At 36.5% G+C, this 20,303-nt stretch overlaps 1 long non-coding RNA gene across 1 annotated transcript in view; it reads right to left on the reverse strand.

Annotated features, from left to right (window-relative positions):
* Positions 1-19,571, reverse strand: part of LOC107310107 — a 34,575-nt gene extending 15,004 nt beyond the window's left edge. Inside the window, exon 1 of the long non-coding RNA XR_001553481.2 lies at positions 19,211-19,571. This is a non-coding gene — a long non-coding RNA (uncharacterized LOC107310107). The remainder of the gene's footprint in view (positions 1-19,210) is intronic.
* Positions 19,572-20,303: the final 732 nt, after the last annotated feature.

Consider the following 20,303-nt stretch of genomic DNA (forward strand, 5'->3'; position numbering starts at 1 on the left):
ATAGAACAATGAAGGGCCTTGAGTGTGATTGCTTTGTAGTGCAAGTCTGAATAAAGATGTGCCTTTATATTGTTATCCTAAAGGTTCTCCATAACAATGACAGTCATCTGCAAAGATATGAGTCTCTATAGAATAATATAGCAGATTTAGCCATTAAATGCCATTGGGAGCAATGTGGCTACTCCTAGGAAAAGTGTCATTATTGAACATAGATAAAACAGTGAAAATCTCCATTTATCTTCTACATGGTTTTACTTAGCAATCAGTTTCTTTTCTGCTTCAAAATCTGGAATAAATGAAGCACGGCTGGAGGACAGAATGCAGGGACTGGTTGGTCTGAAGCTTTGGGAGAGAGGCAGCTTTTGGCCTCTCCAGAGGACCCTGTTAGCTGGTCTACTTTTTGTCAGAAAATGAAGAGCTTTCATACTAGGTACCATTTACCACAGTGTTTCGGGTCAAATCTGAAGCTACACAGCACAACCCAATTTCATTTACTGCAACTTCACATGCATTTTGTTTACTGAAACAATAAAAACAAGACAAACTTCCACCATTATAACATTTTCACTGACACAACAAATGCAGAAATATGCCTTTAATATACCAGCATGCAATGATTTGTAACAATACGTGAGCACACAAACAATGACTGACCAGTGGCAGAGTGAGCTCTAGCAGCATGATTCATTCCAGACATTAAATCCTTATAGCTCTCTTGCATCCTTAGTTCAAAACCCGACGCTTTCCACATTGCTCACTAGACCCCGAGAATAACATGATCATTTTGGAAGTTCAGTCTTGCCTGCGGGCAAGAACTTGTCCCCTCATAGCAGAAACAAAAGTAGCACAGCAGGACCTTCACTATTAGGGACAGTGGCAGGAATTGTCCTCTTGAAACAACAGCTCCCTTATGTGTAAGCTTAGGTGTGGTTATTTCATTTTTATAAATGTCACTCTCCACTGTCTCTATATCAACCTTGATACGTAAAGAGCATAATCATTCCTGGCAAATAATGAGAAGTTCCAGAAAAATATTCACAGTTTGGAGATGTTTTACAGACTTAGTGTGAATAATAGGGAATGAGAATATAAAACCATACTGATATTTCCCAAATTAACCTTTTGATTACTGCAGCCCCTCTAACAACTGTGATTACGGTAGATGGGATACTTTGTGCATTAGGGCAGCCCCTGCTTCTTGGACAAAGATTTGAAACTCCTCTGCAGTACTATTCTTCCTACCCCTGCCATAATTATCCCCCTCCAAGCTTTTTTGCTTAGTAAGACATATATCCCAACCCAAATAAAAATGTTATAATGAGCCAGAATGTGACTGAACATGAAGTCTGATAAAATATATCAATATAGTGATAACTGTTCTTAAAACATACATTTCTTTACAGATAGAATCGTGTCTATCTGAGATGTAGCAACCAAACAAATTTGTCAACAAAATAAATGTACACTGCTGGCATCTGGCTTCTAGAAACTGGATATTTTATAAATATAGAGATAGATAAATTAGCTAGATTAAATAGACAGATATAGGATGCTTGGGCTGAATAGCCATGAACCCTAAAGGGATTTGTGTTATAAATTCTTGTGCAGTAGATTACTTTGTACTCAAGGCTTATAGCTATCAAGACTTTAAATCATAGAATTATTGGCTTGCATGAAAGATGACACACGAATCTTTCTGTACTATAAAGAAAAACATGATAACTGTTCATTTTTTAATTTGTTATATGAGAAAAAAAACCCTTCATTCTCTTATTTTGATTCAGTAATGAATTACAAAATGGCAAAGAGGTAAAAAGATCTTTAGTCTTTGGCATTAAATAGGCTTTAAGGTCTTCCTGATGAACAATTAGTACCCTCAGGCTATAAGCTGCCTCAGTGGGATTCTAGTGCACTCATTTGCTATACTACACTTGAGCAGAGTAATGCTTGCATTGCTTAAATACAGAAAATGCTCAGCAGGCAATGGGAAGAGCTGTTCTGAGCCCAGCCTTAGAAAAATAGAATATTGGAGGAGCCAGGTCAGAAATCAAGGTATTATTTATTGCAGTAGCCCTTGTGCTGTTTGAAGCAATTACTTTCATGAATTTAGAAATGCTGGAATTCCAAACTAAAGATGAGTAGGGAAAAGGACAGTTTTGGAGCAGTAATAACAAAGCACAGATGTGAATTCCTCACAGGCAGTGCTTCAGAATGTTTGTTTAATGCTGAAGAGTATTTGATGCTTATTTCTCCCTCATTCTGCCTGTTGTACACATAGGTCTTGCGGGTTTTAGCCCTATGTACTCTATATATTGTGACAGGGTCTTGTGAGTCTTTGGTGACGCAGAATGTATTGCTGAGGACCTGTATGAGTGAGGACTGTTTTTTCTGAGAGGACAAAGGAGGATGTATGATGCCCTCAGGTTATGCCTCCCAGCTCTCTACTCCTGTGCTCTATATCTAAACCTTGTTGAATCTGCCAGCTTGGCACGTATACACAGCTCCTGCACCTTCCACTGTAATGCAGACAAGTTTTCCTCTGAACCTGTGTTTATAACCTAACCACCTCAGGTGTGTTGCTGCTGATTGTATTTTGTACTTACCCAGACAGAAACAATGCTCAAGGTGTCTCATCTGTGGGATGCAGTAATTCACCCAGTTCAGTGCTTTTGCAGGGCTCAGATACACTTTACATTAAAACACCTCTCTGTGTTTTTACAGCCATAATTAGCTGGAACAGCTAGAAAACCATATGCAGACAATATTTAGCCTACTGTTTAGATTCTACAAACTTCCCTGTAAAATTATTTTTATTGTTTAGTCAATATTTGCAAGCAAGTTAATCCCTTTCCTTGAAAGACACTATTCATCCTTTCTTCTGTTATTCTCAGATGAAAAATGTGCTGATGATACAATAAATAATTTCTTACTTGCGTTAAACTTATCAAATATTATTTCTTTCCAAATTATGTACCTATACCTTAACTCCATATATGGAATCATAATGACATGGAGTGTGCAAGACGTATGTATGAAAAAAAATACTCTAAAATTACTGTCCAGAAGAGAACAAAAACCTAAACATCTTAGTGAAACTACTTTGGTAATCTAGGAAATAGAACTAGTTACACAACATGCATTTGTAAAGGCTAATGAGGCTAACTTCAGCTGTCACTAAAATATCACTGTATAGCTTTACATCTTGTCCAAAAGACAATAAGCTATCTTCTGATCTATTTTATCCCCATGTTAGTGCAGAGTTAAGTTATCTAAATGTGGTAACGATGTTGCTAAAAGCAGTTTCCATATGCTTTGAGAGTACTAAGTTATTGCTTTGGTTATGATCTTAAGTGGCTATGATAAATGAACTGAACAATTACATCTTCAAGATTCAGTGAGATTAAATATAATTGAAAAATGCTGTTAACACTGGAGAGGGGACATGAACACCACTGTTGCAAACTTCAGCTGATTCAATGAAACTGGTTTCACTTTTCTCTCTTCCTCAAGTCTACCACCAGTACATGCACAGTCTATATGACCTAACTATTTTTACCTGAGGAGTATGCAGTAGAATAACCTGTTAGATGTTCATAGGTTAGAAATGTGTTACTACTGAAGGAACACATTTTCAACAGTTCTCTTATACTTCTTTTAAACTTTAAAAGCATAAAAAATGTGTCACATAATACATCACGTATTTTCTCTGTTCAGTTATCGAGACCTTGATGTTACCTACTAGTATTTTTTTCAAATTTATTTTAAAGATAACATTGAAATTCACAGCTGTTTCAAAAGGAACATAAAATCCACTGAAAGGAAAGATTTAGAGAATTTTAAAGCAAATTTCAATTGCTCAGCCTGTCATCATGCCATCCGTTGCAATGAGTATAAATAACTTCCCATTAATATATGAAGAAATGGGAGGGGAAAAGAAAGAGATATTTGCATTGCAAGAAAACTCCAGGTGCTCTTAGAGTTATGTGGGACATTTTCCAGTTGACAATATGGAAATTCTGTCACTCAGGCCAGAAAGCTTGTTGCTATGGGGACACAATAGCACCATCATTTGACAACTTGGCATTTGTTAGAATTGGCAGAAAGAAACTTTGAGAGAGGGGCTGCTGGAGTATTTCAGGTGGGTGTGTACCAGGGACAGGGGGATGGTTAGGAGAAAAATATACTGAGAAATTCCTTCAGCCTTACAATCTCTCCTTCACATATGTCCTTTTTAAATAATTTATTTTTTGGTGCAGTATACCCTCTCAGTAGAACAACAGGTTTTGAATCAAGAATGAAAGGAAGGCTTGTGTTCAGATACCAACCAGCAGTGCATCAGTTCTAGGACACATATATATTGAACAGTAAGAAAATCATGCAAGAACTGGCAAAGAGATAAAGGTGCATGAAAGCCAGCATAATTTTTGGTTGTTTCCTCTGAGCAATCACATCATAAACCAAGAACCAAGTCCCTCTGTATCTCAGATGAGAAGGTAGTTGGAGTAACTGCAGATCAGTACATAGAAAGAATTAATTAGGGAAAAATTAAAAACTGGTAGTAGTAATTATCAAGAACTGGTTTATAAAGGTGAAAGTACTAACTGTGTTTAGCTTGGCTGAGTGCCGGATAAGATATGTGTCACTATTTTGCTGATAATTCTGGAGTCTGAATATTAAAGCAGTTAGTTAAGGAAGTGCTTAGGTACTGAAAGAAATGGAAATGGAACGGAGGAAAATAAAATATAAATCAAATGTAATGGAAACAATTGCACTGCTGAGTCCATAATGCTACAGAATGATCACAGTGTCTGAGAAAGGGTATTCTTTGCTTGGAACATCCCAGGTGACATTGGACAAAACATGGAAAAATGTTCATTAGGTATAAATTGCGCGCTGTGTTGTAGCTAAGAAATTTATCCATCTTTTATTTTGAATTCTGGGAGGGTGGATAAAATCTGGTGACTGTATTAGGGTGCCTATCTGGCTGAAACAAACGCAGGAAACAAGAATTGAAAAATGAATCTGTAGCAGGGCATGAAGAATTGGGAATGTACTATATTTGAGTAATGCACATTTGCCAGCAAAAACCTCAATGTTCCAGTGCTGCAGGAGTGTGCAGGATGAGAAATGGTGTCTCAGTCATAGGTGAAAATGCTGAATTTTCACAAACTGCAGTGTGGTCTAAATATATTAATGGATCTGGAATTATATTATATTATGTTACTGGGGGTATTTGGGAATGCTTTTCATTCTTTTATATTTTCCTAAGGGAATTCTAGCTTCCTTTTCTCTGCTAGAAGAAAGAAAATGGTGTATGTTTTCTATGCTATTATGGTACAAACTATATATTAGATGTGATAATGTTTTTTAGTCTTTGTTCTTGAATGCAAAATGCCTCTGTTTCCCTTCTGATCTCTTATGTTCATGTCACCTAGATTTTTATTTTTTTTTCCTTTCCCTGTGCAAATCAAAATCAATTAAAAGTATCCCCACAGGACTTAGTTTTCAGAGAACATACAGATCCACACCTCTAATTGAAGTCAATGATAGCTGCAGGCATGTGGTATCTCTGGAATGGAGGCTCTATACAGCTAAGTAAGGAAAAACATATGGATTTTGTAGGTAATATACCACCGGAGAAATCTCTAAATAGACTCTGAAATAATGAAGCTACATGTTTTATGCTATAGTCCAACTTGCAATCACTAGGCCATCTCACCACAGGGGAAAATGGATATTGAGAGTTATTGAACATTGCCAATTTTTGCTGTGGATCAGCTTGAAGTTATTTAGCACAGATGTTTCTGTAATTGTGACACACTGGGAAAATCCACAGGCTCAATAGCCCTCAAACTTGCACTTCCATCTGTGCAGTGTGATGGTCTACAGTTACAGCACACGGATGCAAGATAAAATTCACAAGAATAGTGTCTGGTTCAAGATCTACTGTAAGATTTTTCCTAGCACCATCTGTACTTTTATTTACCTGTACCTCAAGATTCTATGTTTAGATGTAGTATGATTATAAGACTGTCATTTATGCCTAGTGAAAATAATAGTGTGTTAAAATACGTACAAAATTTGACAGTATGGTTAGAAAGCTCTCATGATGTGAAATGGCTGACAGAAATCTAACAGTATACTGTTAAAACCATCAGTCTTTCTATTTATATTGCTCAAAGCTAGGTCATCTTTGAGCCATTTTAGTAGCTACTGTAATACAGGTTTCATATGATTTTATTAGAAAAATAACATGATTTGACTCACAGTGGTGAAAAACTGGATTCTGGAAAATATTTCCTCATTCTGCTATCTTTGTAGTATTTGATCACATTCCAAAAAGTACTGGAATAAAATAATAATAATTGCCAACAACATTTTGAAATCAAAGCACTGTGTACTAATCCAGAAATGTAGAGAGAAGACTTCTGCCATCTTTGAAAGATAAATAGTCATGACTGGAAATTATTCATAAATTATTTATTCATAACTTATTTATTCACTGCAGGCTCGGGCTAAAAAGGAAAACTGGGTAGATTTTCAGAGTTTAGGCATGTGCAGCCCAAGTGACAGAACTTGGTGGGGTATATATAGGGTATATATCTATATAGGGTAGAATATCTATATCTATATATATCTATATAGATATATACCTATATCTATATAGGGTAGAATATCTGTTGTCACACTTTTTCCATCTGTTGCAGTGGGTTTCATTGTCTAACCCTCAATAGCTAGAATGAAAATTAAAATGTTACCATAGCTCTTGAATTTATAGGTATATGGATGGGCTTGTCATTTAACATTTTTCTTTGTTTTGTTTTCTTTTGTTTCTACAGCAAACTGCTTTTTTTGTTTCTTACTGCTACCCTTCCTCGAAGTTTTTCCACTGTTTTCTTCAGTAGACTCATTGTTGCACTGGGAAGTAAAACAGCATCTACTAGTGGACACTGTAAAAAAATTTCCACCAGACAGAAATGTTAAAATAATAAAAGAGAATGGGTTCTCACGTCGTAAAGAACATTCAGTCTCTGAGAGATTAAGGGGAATTTTTCTCATGTCTAAAGCAGATAACAACCTTGTACAATTGTTTCGAACAGTCATTGAATTTTGCCTTATAGAAACAAAGATTATAATGTAGCAGACTATAATTTGCCTGGAATACAAAAGACATTATCTTTTGCTAGGAATGCCATAGGATCTAGAATTCTCAGAATCCATTTTATGTTTTCCTTCCTGCCCTCCCAGACTGATGCTTTGGAAGCCCATATCCATCCATGGGATGTAGCTACCCAGAACTACTGCATACCCACTGCAGTATTTACAGTGTTTTCTCTCTCTCAAGAAGACAGAAAAAGAATTGTGCAGTAACACATAATAATAAAGCACACCTTCTCTGTATGTAAATATGACTTTATACCTAAAGTGTATCATTAATACCTAGCAGAGTTATCCTGAAGAATCTGGTGCCCCAGCTATAACTAGATATTTTTTATTTTTTTATTTTTTATTTTTTTTTTACACAAAAACTAAAACCTTCACAAAATCTGAGACTGTCATATTCTCCACTCTCATTTCATATTCCTTATAATATTTTCAAGGTTAAATCAAAGTTAAGCCATGATGCTAGACCTCCGTTTTCTTCTTTCCTTACTTTATTTCTTTATTTTTGTACACTTTTCCCTGTTTTTTTCTTTTTCTTTCTTNTTTCTTTATTTTTGTACACTTTTCCCTGTTTTTTTTTTTTTCTTTCTTTTTTTTTTTTTTTTTTTTTTGGTTTTGTTTTTTATTGTTTTTTTGTTTTTTGGTTTTTTTTGGGAATGACTTTGGGGAGCCCTTAACAATATGTGTCAAAATGTAAGGTCTGGACTGCATTGTGAACTGTTTCTCTGCTGACTCATCTGCCACAGCTAATCAAGACTTTTTGGTCTACATGCTACAACATTTTAAACCTGTTAGCAGTAAAGAAATGCTCTTTGCTCAAAAGCATTTAAATTATAGCACATGGTGGGTGGCTGATAAGATTTTTTTATTTTTTTTTTTAATGGAAACTCTTTTCTTGTTATTACTACCTGGTCTCCTGTTCTATTTATCAAGTCACAAGGTTGCTGGTGTCTATTAACATTTTTTCTGAGCTGGGGAAATTGTTTCCTATTTAGACAATCTCACACATTTTCAAGCTGATTTCAGCTCTGTGTGTTACTGATTGACAAGCCTAGGTTACTCTTTTCTTGTCTGACCACCACATAAGACGGGGAACACAGATCCTAAGTCTATGTGTTTTGCAAACAAAGTTGAGGATGGGAAAGTATTTGCTGATTTTGTTGGGTGTAACATGTAGAGTTCAGTATAACTTCTCAGCTGTTCCCACAACAGAACATAACTTTGATGATTCTTCTAGATTTTATTCTCTCTTTTTCATCTGTTTTGTGATGTCTCTGTGTCTCTTCTGTCTGAAGATGCTGGTAACCACTGTCCACCTCAGCAAATTACAGGTTCCATAGGGAACCTACATAACTTGGACTCAAGGATTTCCTCTAGAATTTTGGTGGCTAGGGAGGAAGACTGCTTTCAAAGGAAGAATCTGTGCAGGTTGTTGAACACTGCAATTTTTCACATTGTTTCTGAAGCTGTGCTCAAGTAATGCTTCACTGCTTGTTCTCAAGCTTTCCTTTTCACCCAGTTAGTATTATCAGACAGCTACTTCTTCTTAGATGAAGGAAGATGAGTCTCTTTTCCTCTGCATCTCACATCTCACATCTATATTCCTCTACATCTCACGAAGTCTCAAAGAGAAGCAGAAATTAACTCTGTCTATGTCATATTTACTAAGTGCCCATTTAGAGTGATGTTTGCTATTCCTTCTTCAGTACAAAATTTTGATGCTTTGTTACCAATTAACTTTTCCTATTTTGAGGTCCATGAAAATTAATAATGTGATCCAGAACTTATTTCAGAATATTATATGAATATATGTGTGTGACATATAGTGCAAAGTCACTCAAGATTTTTTAATTTTTTTTTTAAGATCTTTGCTGCTAATTTTGTGCTTTACAAAACAATTAAAGTGTGAATTTTGCAGATGCAAAACATTAAATTTTTCATATGCTCTAATACATCCCTTTTATTGAAGTTATGATATTTATATATGAGATATTATTCATATAACATTAAGTTGTTCCATTTTATTTATTTATTTATTTAACTGTAAAGTGATTATTAAAAGTCTCAAGACATTGTCACAGCAGTGGTGAAATTGAGACTACTTTAAAATAAATAGAACGGTAGTTACACTTATTCTTTACAGAGATTTTCGTGGTCAAAAACTGATGAAAATCACAGAATCACATGATCATACAGATTGGAAGGGACCTCCAGAGATCATCAAGTCCAACCCCCCTGCCAAAGCCGGTTCCCTACACCAGGTTGCACAGGTTGGGTCCAGGCAGGTCTTGAATATCTCCAGAGAAGGAGACTCCACAACCCCCCTGGGCAGCCTGTTCCAGTGCTCCATCACCCTCACTGTGAAGAAGTTCTTGCACACATCTGTGCAGAACTTGAAGTTCTTGCACACATCTGTGCAGAACTTCTTATGCTACAGTTTCTGTCCATTTCCCCTTGTCCTGTCTCCACACACTGCTGAAAAGAGCCTGGTCTCTCCACTTTGACTCCACACCTCAGATATTTATAGTCCTGGATCAGGTTCCCCTCTCAGTCTTCTTTTCTCAAGGCTAAATCACCCAGTTCACTTAGCCTTTCTGAAGTTGGTTTTCTATAATTTTAAAGTTTAATAAACTTTCAATTTTTTTTTTTTAATTTTTTTTTTTTTTTTTTTTTTTGGCAAAAACTTCCATTTCTGGATTGGAAGGAATTTCAGATGTTATAATACAGGTAAACTTTAAAGTGTACTTAACCTACATAAAATCTGTCTTTCTGTCTCAACTGCCCATGAGTTATGAGTTCCTAAAATAAGTACTCGGTAAAGGCAGAGATGATAGTTTTATTTTTGTAATTGAGATATTGTGCATTTTTGGTTCATCTCTCTTCTCCATAGTGGAGTTTTCTTCAGTGGTTGGAAATCACGATATTTAGGTGGAAAAAAATACCTGAAGAAATTATTTCATCACTTTTGTTTGTTTAACTGTTATTTAAAGCAAATGCCACCCTTTGGTCTTTTCTTCTCTGAATTACACAAACTTATTTCCTTTAGTCTTTCCTCATAGCCAATTTTGTAAAAACCACTGATATTTTTTCTTTTTCTTTTTGTATCTTTTTTTCTAGACTGCCTATGTTGATCTATGAGTTTGATGAACTGTTGTGCCTAGGATTAGACACAATATTCCATTTAAGGTTATAGCACTGAATAAAGCATTGAACAGAAGGATTACTTCACATTTCCTTTCAGTCATACTTTTCCTTATACATCCTGTTATATGTATACTGTGGCTTTTTTTTTTTTTTTTTTTCCCATCAATACAATACTGTGGACTCAACTTTTTTCTTTTTTTTTCTTTGTTCTATATTTTTTTTTTTCAGTAGAACTCTTTGTAGCCATTTATTCCTCATACTGTATTCATGTAGTTAAATGATCCAGCATAAGCATAGCATCTTGCATTTCCTGCTGAATGTTTTCATATTTTCTGTCTATATCTGTGTTTTGTTAACTTCATCTTGAATTCCATCCTGGTTTTTTTTTTGTTTCTTTTCTTTCTTTCTTTTTCTTTTTTTTTTTTTTTTTNTTTTTTTTTTTTTTTTTTTTTTTTTGTAATAACACTGCTCTCTAGCAACACTGGCTATATATACAGGCTGGGGGATGAGATGCTGGAAAGCAGCCCTGCTGAAGAAGATTTGAGGGTCCCTGGGGAAAGAAAGTTAAACATGGGTCAACAGTGAGTGTACACAGGCAGCCAGGAAGGCCAACCATATCCTGGGGTGCATCAAATATGGCATTGCTAGCTGGTCAAGGGAAGTGATTGTCCCACTCTACACTGCAGTGGTGAAGCCTCACCTCAACCAATGTGTGCAATTTTGGGTGTCACAGTACAAAAAGGACATAAAGCTATTTGACAGTGTCCAAAGGAGGGCTACAAAGATGGTGAAGGGTCTGGAGGGAGAACTGTATGAGGAGCAGCTGAGATCAGTGGGTTTGTTTAGCCCAGAGCAGAGAAGGCTGAAGGAAGGCCTCATAGTTTTCTACAGCTCCTCACAGGTGTGTCAGGTTAATGATAAAGAAAAAGGTCCTTTACCAGAGGGTGAGGGGCATGGAACAGACTTCCAATGGAAATGCTCACAGACCCAAGTTGCCAAAGTTCAGTGAATGCTTGGACAACACTCTCAGACGTATGATCTGATTTTTGAGTGGATTTGGACTCAATGACTTTTACGGGCTCCTTTCAACTGGGGATATTCTATGGTTCTACAATTTCTGATGAAGAATAAAATAAAATGTACATATAGAGATTGGCTGATTTGATTTTACTAGCAGTTAACTTTTCACTTTGTTGTTATAATTTGAATTCAAAACAATGACAATAATTCTTCAAAAGAGAATTTTTATATTTATTTATTTATTTATTTATTTTGTGAAAAGGTGCTATCAGCTCTAAAATCTGTGGCTTTTAAGATCACTACCAAGAATTGCAATGTTACCCGACAAAGTGAGATGAAATCGTAAAGGTAGAAAATGGATTGATTTCAAGAAAATCCTGAAAATAAAACCTGGGAGAGCAGACTGAGCTCCTAAGGGAAAATGTGGAAACTTAGGATTTTTCAGACTTATGTAGGAAAACAGCCCACAGAGACCAACTCTGTCTTGACACACAGATGAGCTCTGCTTAGGTCAGTCATAGAAATAATGCACACACTTCACAATTCTATAGCTGCTAGAACAGAGAAGCTCACGATCCCATTAGGCAGTGCAAAGGAGGAGACTGTTCTCCTGTGCTCAGTGTTTCTCTGTGCCTGAAATTATGTGTAAGTCTTAATACACTATCTCTTCATTTTTTCTTACTGGTATCCCAGTGTTGAGTATTCAAAGTAATTTTTGTTTTAATAGTCTAGTTCTTATTCAATTATTTATAAACTCTCACACAGAGAGATAAACCTTCACTAAACACGTTTTGAAAAAAGTCATTCATCTTTTTTAAAATAAGTAATGAATACCTTGCCAGTGGCTTAGATTGCTTTGAACTTGTGAAGGAATAGAAAGAAAATAGGTTTTTTTCATAAATGTCTATTACTAGATGTCTTCAATTTTTCACCTTATTTACTCCATGCAACCAACTACCTTGTTATTCCTACGCTTTATATGGTATTTTATAGAGGTTGCAATAAAGTGCAAGAGAGAGAACAGACCACATGTGACAGATGGTAAGGGTACACTTGTGCTATTGGGAAAAATATTGTAGAAATGAGGACTATTTGGAAGCATAAAGTGAAAGGCAGTGCATTACACATAGGAAGACAATGTTTACACGAACTGAGAAAGTGCGAATTTAGCTTTGCTTCAGATTAATCATGGTCCGAAGTCACTAATGTGACTGATTTCTAGAGGCTTAGGGATCTGCAGCCGGAGACTGGGAAGATGGTGATGAACTATGAGAAATACATACCACTGGCCTATTTCCCAGCTCCCTCCCTCCCTAGCTACAGAAAAGCTGGCAGTCAGATATATCCATCAGTTTTGGCACAGTTTTCTCTCCAAACTTCAGAAATCATCCTAACAGAGAAAGACTGGGAGCCTTACCAGCTGGAGGCATCTATTTCGGGTCATGTTGAAATTGCTGGGAAACCACACAGAGATGGTTTTCTCTGCTGGATGGATATTTACTTCTGATTATGAACGTCAAGGAGAAATCCCTCACTTTTCCAATCACTTCTTTTGTGCATTATTAGTATGTGACTGAATGACCTCTGTCATGATATTGCGTTATTTTGTAAGGACAACTCCTTACTGGTTTTGACTATTGCATTTAAATTTGGTATAGCTAGAAGAAAAAAATGGGAAAACAATTAGAAAAACTAAGGGAAGTTTTAATCATTCTGATGATAAGAAATTAATGTATAGGTTCTTTTGTTCATATTTGACTTGCTTGACTTACACAGTAAATAAATTCCAGTGAAACTGCGCTTGGTTTAATACATGAGAGTTTCATTTAATGTATGTTTGTGGAAGTTATAAGTGTAATTCATACAACTGAATTAACGTTAGTTCTTGACCTTTGTCTCTTTAGTTGATATGCTTGTCAGAAAAGAGGTTGTATTTTACTAAGTGTTTTACATAATACGACAGAGTGGGCCTCTGATCTCAAGTTGGACCCCAGACACTACTGCAACTCAAGTAACAAAAAGTGTTGTGGTTTTTTTTTTTTTGTTTGTTTTTGTTTTGTTTTGTTTTGCTAATAGAGATCATATATATATATATATATCAGGATTTGTCTCCTGCTTTTTATTCTTTCCTTCAGAAGTTTAGAGTGTTCTTTGCTAGTAGCTCAAGCACTAAATATTTAGCTTCAATTCATATGAAAGTTACTTTGATCTTTGTGTAAATAAACAGGCTCTTTTTCTCCCATAGGACTATTTCTTGAAAATGATTTCTTTCATCAAGTAGTTTGTCGCATCTCTGTGAACATCAATACTGTTTCCTTCATAACTTCAAACAAACATTTCCTGCACATTTACAGGAAACATATTAAACACTATAAATGGCAACCTAACTTGCACCTGATTCAACAGTGAGACTTGGGCATTGAGTGACACAGTCCTCTCCTGTCATCCTGGCACGTCTCCACATCTGCGGAAACTGACTGTCCATGGCCTGGAAAGGTTTACTCTTCTTTGAGTAAGGAGCTGGTTAGAAGGCCATATCCAGCAGGTAGCAGTTAATGGAGCTAAGTCCAGCTGGAGAGCCACTACAAATGGTGTCCCCCAGGGGTCGGTACTGGGGCCCATCTTGCTTACTTTCTTCATTGATGAGTCTACCCTCAGCAAGTTTGCAGATGACACCAAGGTGGGAGGTGGTGTCGATCTGCCTGAGAGTAGGGAGGTCTTTCAGAGGGATCTGGATAGGCTGGATAGCTGGGTTGAGGTGAATGGGATGAGGTTCAACAAGACCAAGTGCTGAGTTCTGCACTTTGGCCACAATAACCCCATGAAGTTCTATACGCTTACGGCTGAATGGCTGGATGACTGTGAAGAGGAAAGGGACCTGGTGTTGGTTGGTGCTCAGCTGAACATGAGTTGACAGTGTGCCCAGGTGGCCAAGAAGGTCAATGCCATCCTGACCTGCATTAGAAATAGTGTGGCTCACGGGGGCAGGGAGGTAATCATCTCCTTATACTCAGTGCTGGTGAGGCCGCATCTCAAGTATTGTGTTCAGTCTTGGGACCCTCACTACAAGAAAGACATTGAAGTCCTGGAATGTGTCCAGAGAAGGAAAATGAAACTGGTGAGGGGTCTGGAGCATAAGTCTTATAAGAAGTGGCTGAGGAAGCTGGATTGTTTAGCCTGGAGAAGGAAGCTCAGGGAAGACCTCATTGCACTCTACAACTTCCTGAAGGGAGGTTGTGATGAGGACTTCGGCCTCTTCTCCCCATCAACACACAGGGCCCAAGAAGATGGCTGCAAATTGTACCAGAGGATGTTTGGATTAAACATAAGGAAAAACTTTTTCTCTCAGAGTGTGGTCAGGCACTGGAATGGCTGCCCAGGGAGGTGGTGGAGTTGCTGTCCCTGGCAGCATTCAAGAGTCATCTGGATGAGGAGCTATGAGATACGGTTTAGTGGACTGGGTAACAATGGTAATAGGAGGGAGTGTGGACTACATGATCTTGTAGTTCCTTTCCAAACTTCAATTCTGTGTATCTATTTAAACACATTTACAGACATTTGTGCCATCTGACAGTTTCAGTATTGATGGTGTAATCTTTGTAATAATTTTTTGCATGTGGTTAGTGACACTTGCCCTGGAAAATCTCAAAGCATAATGCAAGCAACACTATTAAGGCTGTTATTCAAGGGCCGATTGCTTAAGAAGCAATCAGATATTTAACAAATGGGGGAAAGGGGAGGGGCAGAAAACCCATCAGCGTGGAAGTTTACCCCTAAGACAATTTCAGTCTCCAAACAGACTATAAACCTTGAGGCCTCATCTAAAAGAAGACCAACAACTTAGCTGCTTTCCCTTCACACACACTCACAAATCAACCAACCCAAATTCTAGGTGGAACACATTTTGCCACCCATCTTGTAGATGAAAAGTTGGTATATTTTTGGGTGACTTCACTCATGAAATCTGTGGGTTTGTTTGTTACATTCACACAAGATTTTCACAAATTTCACAATTATTCCACTGTAAAGTGTTCTACTCCTTACTTTCTGATATGTGAAACTATGTGTCTGGAATCTGATGTATGGCATTTAAAATGTGATTGATTGGGTAGAAAGCCACAGAGGAGTCTATCTCTAGAAGATATAGTTTCAAAATGTGATTACTTTTCTCCAAAAGTATGAATTTGTTGAAAATCAGAGAAAGAGCTAATGGTTCAAATGAATGATCCTTTTTCTTAGCCAGCTTCTTGGCACTAATTTGTATGGTTGTCCTCTTCACCTTGTATCAGCTCTGCAAATGTTAAGTAACTACGAGGCTGCTTCAGAAGTTTTCTGAAGACTGCCTGCTTTCTTAGAGAGCAAGCCAGCCATCTGTGAAGCCAATTTTCATAACTCTACTGGCCTTTAGTGCCCTTTTTTTTTTTTTTTTTTTTTTTTTTTTCACTTAGAAAGCTTTGATATAATTTTAATTGAATCAAACTTGTGAAATATAATGTTTGGGAAACACTGCAACATAATTGCCTGTCTGCAATATTTTCATTCTAACATGATCATTCTCTCCACTGTCTTGCTTTGGAGTTCCATTTTTACAATGTTATTCATGCCTGCAATTCTTTGCTTTGCAATCAGTCAAGGCTATATAATTCTAGTTTGGTTAAGCGATAAGAATATTGAACAGCTAAGCTTTATTATCTTTTGATGAAGGAACTCTTTATTCTTCCTGTCTTAAGACTCAGTTAATATTCCAAATAAATACATGGCTTCCAAATAGGTACACAATTGGCCTTTAGTTAATCTTTAACCAAAGAGATTAAGGAAATTCAAAACTGTTTGACCCTGCAATGCATTTGAATCCACAAACAGTTTTGGTGCCTTCTAGTTATTCTTTCTAAGAATCAACTTTTCATTTGTTACCATCCAAAAGGGAACATTCTTTTATTCCTGAGTGAGCAGACTCATACAAAGAATAAGCATGGCTTTATACAACTGTGCACTTAACAGACGCAACATATATAAACTTTGCCTCTTTTTGTGCCTAGATATTTCACTGTTATTATTAACTCTCAGTGCAAAGACTGTAGCCAGTTTGATTTTTCTATTCAAGTGCTGTATATTACACAGCCAATGAATCACTAATGGGTCTGTAAAGCCCTAAATAATGGAGTCCACTCTCAATAGACTGAAATGCAATGAAGACATAACCAATCTTGGTTCTTGCAACTCAATCCAGGAGTAAGGCTTACATAAAACTGAACGTGCATGAGAAAGAGATGTGTCAGGGTGCTAGTTGTGCTCCTGGGCAGAATACTGTAGAAATAATCTTTTATTTATTTATTTATTTAATAATAATAATTCTTGCTTTTGAAACAAACATTTGCATTCATTGTTATTTGGATCACTGCTGAGTTGGAATATGTGTGAGTTATAATCAAGGCTGCTGAGGGTGCACAGTAAGGTATGACAGCCAAAATCCATTGGTATCTAACTGCATTTGTGAAAATTCAAAAACTTGTTAGTATGTCTTATAAAGAGCTAATCCAAATTTTGTTACCATTGTCTCACATGCATTTGGGAAAGTCGATCGTGGTTTTATTTTCTACTCTTATGAACCATCAAGTCTTGAGTTTTGTGAGGATCAGGATGGATTTAGAATCATAGAATTACCCAGGTTGGAAAAGACCTTGAAGATCATCAAGTCCAACTGCAGCCTAACCATAGTACCCTAACTCTAACAACCCTCTGCTAAATCATATCCCTGAGCAAACATTTCTGGAGAAGTACTTGGATTGATCCAGATAGTAATCCATATATTCAGACAGCAGATTAATTTAGGCACTTAATGGCCTTCTGGCATCTGACTGAAATGTTTTGGCAAAAGAAATAATAAGAATGACCTTATTTTCCAAAGATATGAATGTGTGCTATTGAAACTAACTATCATCTAACTTACCAATTCACAACACCTCACTTCAGAAAAAGATTCAGAAATCTTTTATTATGACCTTGACATATTGATGCACTTTACATTAATGTGAGTGTTCTGATGTTAATTCACTTTCTCTGTGATTAATTTTTTTAAAAGTGTTACATTTTATGTTTGCTCATGTTTATGACTACAAAGTCATGTCACTGAGAGTGTGCTAATATGTAGGCATACATTTGGATTTTGGATTTGTTAGATTTCAGAAAAGATTCTGCAAATATCATGACTGTAAAAGTACATTGCTGACAATGAACAGTCTCTATTTATTTATTCTATGTGAAACTGGTGAGGTTTCTTGAGTTTTTGCCTTACTCTTTCATACTTGCACTATTCTCCTTCTCTTCATCTTTGATCTGCTTCTGCTGCTTTGTGAGTATGAAAATTCTTTCATTGAGACAATCAGTGAAAATTTACTTTTAAGGTGGAGGGTAAGACTAGTCTGCTTTATTTTTTTAACTCTTCTTTGTTAGCCAGTCGCTGATAGGTAGCAAATCTCCAGTTAACCTGGCTTCTCATGCCACTTAACCCAGAACAAATTATGCTGATGGACCAATGCTGTCCCTGGGATAACTCTATTAAGAGCAGTTGGATTACACAGCAGTTGGATTAAATTGTGGTGGATTAATTTACGGCAGATAAAATAATTCCTTGGAACATTTCTGAAAATATGAATCTCTCTTCACATACAGGCTTCAGGGGGTCCAAAACAGCAGCAGTTTTAAGAATACATGGTGGGAGAAGGAAGGAGATATTTGCCTTTCATTCTCCTACATGCCTGCTGTGCCCTCCCTTTCCTAGTGCCTTTTCGGTGCCCTCCTTCCTCCTTCTTTCCTGCTTCTCTCAGTGCAGAGAAGTAACTGGGTCAGTCTAGCGGGTCACTGACAATGCAGTACGCACCTCACCATGTGATGTTTTGAGCCATACAGGATTACATGCTTAAGTTTCTCAAAGCCTATTTTATAGTGCCTAATAAAAATCTTCTCTTGGTGAAACAGTAGAGAGAGGCAGGTGGTGAAAATGTGCACATTTCAAAGGTGAAAATACTTAATATACAGATGTAAACTAAATATTTAACAATATTCTGAAACTCTGTTTTTATGGAAGGTCTTTCAAAGTGGGCATTCCTTTGTTCTCTCATTTTAAAGAGCAAGAAAAGACCCCCACAAAAACCAGCCGTACGTAGCATGGAATCCTTGTTCTAAAAGGAAAAGAAATCAAATCTTTTACATGCTATTTGGTATCAGTCACATCATGTTATGTAACATGACTGACTTGTCACAACATAATGTACTGGGGAGGAATGACAAAAGGTGTTTTTTGTAATTACCTTTGAAGAAGTCAAAACACTTCATACAGACAAACTAATATATTTTCCTGTTAAAGGACCTGCTCTAACCACAGATTAAAAATATACTTTTTTTTTCTTTTTTTCTTTTTTCTTTTTTTTTTTTCGAGTCTATCTCTGAAAATGCAAACACTGTTCAAACAAAACATCATAACTGCATCATAATTATGAACAGGATTAGATAATTTTTTTACACTGGAAAAAAAATTGAACAAAGTATAGAGATCTACAGTTATACAACAAGCAGGGCAGTGCACATATCATGCTGTTAGATGTTTGATATTTGCGTATTCTGTGATCATTCTGACTTTGATGATCCATATTGCAACAAAAACTTTAATAGATTTAGCACAAACATTCAAGTTTCTGTAAATTGCATGTCTTTTATTTCTATCATAGCAAAATGAGAATGTTTTTGTTAGTGGACATTTTCTCCATCCCACAGTTCTTATGATAATAATGACAGTTTATTTTGCTTCCTGTCAGAAGCCCCCCTATGACTGATTTATGTCAAACCATTTTTCCCTCCCTTTTCCCTCACCATCTTTTCCTACCTGTTCTCTGTGTTCTTCTCAGCTCTAATTCTGGCTGCTTTCCATCAGGTTGAAAAGCAGCAGTAACAGCCCCAGTATTAATCCCAGGCAATGCATATCACAGAAATCAGACGACAGTATTAGTAAAGAGTTTGACTTCAGTGTCCATCAAGACTACATCACTTGAATGCAGTTAGGTCTAACACTGATGTACTAAGGCATGCCTGTTCTTTGGCAGCTGCATGGTCTTGTCACCTCTGACTTATCTTCCCAACGGTGTTGTGTCCTTTGCTACACTAACTGCTATTTCTGGAAATGTCACATCCTCAATCAGCAATTATGGATCTTACATATCAATGCCAAGAATGAATGCCTGATTCAGTAATTCACTGGTGCTTGAAAATGCCAGTTCTAGAAATACTTCGTCTTTCTTAAAATATGATTGTGGCTTGGGCAAGTCAGTCAAGAATTAAGGGACTCAAAAAGTCAAAGAAACTGGTTAGACTGTTATCTGTAGCCTTTCTGGGAAGCGCTTGTTTCTCTGCTGAAACTCCTTTTCTCTGATCAGGAGAGCCTGAGAGGATTAGGATGCTCAATTGTGTTAGTTAGCAAACTCATCTAATGATGCTGTAGTATGTAAATTATATATGCTAGAGTATGCTAATGCTAATTTTTTTTCTTACAACGGTGCAGGCTAGCCACAATACCTTCATTTATTTGTTGATATTTGACTTCATGGTATCAAATTATCACTTGCATTCTCTGGAATCACTTCAGATTTATAAGAGAGATGGAAAAAGTGAACTCACGATGTAATAGTAACAGCATAATTTCAAGACACTTAAATGTGACACCTCAGAAAAAACAGATTATTAACAATATTGTACAAAATCACATTGATTTCACACACCTTTGTCAATAACTATATGAAAACTTTCATTCTAATAGCCGTTATAAAATATTTTATTGTTCTTTCCATGTGTGTGATGTTGCAGATATAGGGAAAGAAATAGACATCAGTTAAAATTGCCCTAGAGAATTCCTAATTTACATTTTCCTTAGTGAAAGTGGGACTGGGACAACTACTGCTGAAATAGTCAGGATTTTTTTCTTG

Source organism: Coturnix japonica, chromosome 2 (assembly GCF_001577835.2).
Source record: "Coturnix japonica isolate 7356 chromosome 2, Coturnix japonica 2.1, whole genome shotgun sequence".
NCBI lineage: Eukaryota > Metazoa > Chordata > Aves > Galliformes > Phasianidae > Coturnix > Coturnix japonica.